The 1,034-nt window shown below is 42.6% G+C and overlaps 1 non-coding gene across 1 annotated transcript; it reads right to left on the reverse strand.

The window, feature by feature from the left end:
- On the reverse strand, nucleotides 1-73 carry trnaf-aaa (transfer RNA phenylalanine (anticodon AAA)). Its single transcript has one exon. It is a non-coding gene; the product is annotated as a tRNA-Phe (tRNA).
- Between the last annotated feature and the right edge of the window lie 961 nt (nucleotides 74-1,034).

A 1,034-nucleotide genomic window follows, 5' to 3' on the forward strand; every position in this document is an offset into this window, starting at 1 on the left:
TGCCGAAACCCGGGATGGAACCAGGGACCTTCGGATCTTTAGTCTGACGCTCTCCCAACTGAGTTATTTCGGCTACGCAGGACTGAACTGGCAGTTTTCATTTGGAAACTAAAACCGGAGCGCGCTCCTTGGATGGTCTCGGATTTGCTCTCAAGTATTTAAAACATTACAACAATATTACTGGGCATGTATTGTTGTAATGTTTTAAATACTTGAACACAGTTTTTCTAGAGAAGATAATTGTTTTGTATATGGGATTATCGTCCATCGACTCTTTTGGGCTTTCACGTGCGCGAGCCTACAACCAGCCGGTGAGTTACATGCTGTTTATAAAGTTGTTTTGTTCCCTCTTGACAAACATCCACAATTCATAGTAGTCTTTGCCGAAACCCGGGATTGAACCAGGGACCTTCAGATCTTCAGTCTGAGCTATTTCGGCTACACAGGGCCAAAATGGCCGTTTTCATTTGAAAACTAAAATCGGGAGCTCCCTTCGTGGAGCTTAGGCGACAAAGCTGTGGAGCCAGATAAAGGCCACAAAAATGCAATAATTGACTGTTGTAGATGAGGAAGAAGCCTCGTGTGTTTTCATTAATGCAGTTTTTTTTAGATAATTCCTTTTTACCAGTTCACTTTCCTACCAGGCTCGTGTGTTTTCATTGAGATAATTCCTTTTTACCAGTTCACTTTCCTACCAGCCTCATGTGTTTTCATTAATGCAGCTTTTTTAAGATAATTCCTTTTTACCACTTTCCTAACATGGGCTGTTGTTCCCTCTTGACAAACATTCACAATTCATAGTAGTCTTTACCGAAACCCGGGATTGAACCAGGGACCTTCAGATCTTCAGTCTGACACTCTCCCAACTGAGTTATTTCGGCTACGCAGGAGTAAACTGGCAGTTTTCATTTGGAAACTAAAACCGGAGCGCGCTCCTTGGAGCTTAGGCGACAAAGCTGTGGAGCCAGATAAAGGCCAAAAAAATGCAATAATTGACTATTGTAGATGAGGAAGAAGCCTTGTGGGTTTTCATC

This window comes from Odontesthes bonariensis, chromosome 24 (assembly GCF_027942865.1).
Source record: "Odontesthes bonariensis isolate fOdoBon6 chromosome 24, fOdoBon6.hap1, whole genome shotgun sequence".
NCBI classification, from domain to species: domain Eukaryota; kingdom Metazoa; phylum Chordata; class Actinopteri; order Atheriniformes; family Atherinopsidae; genus Odontesthes; species Odontesthes bonariensis.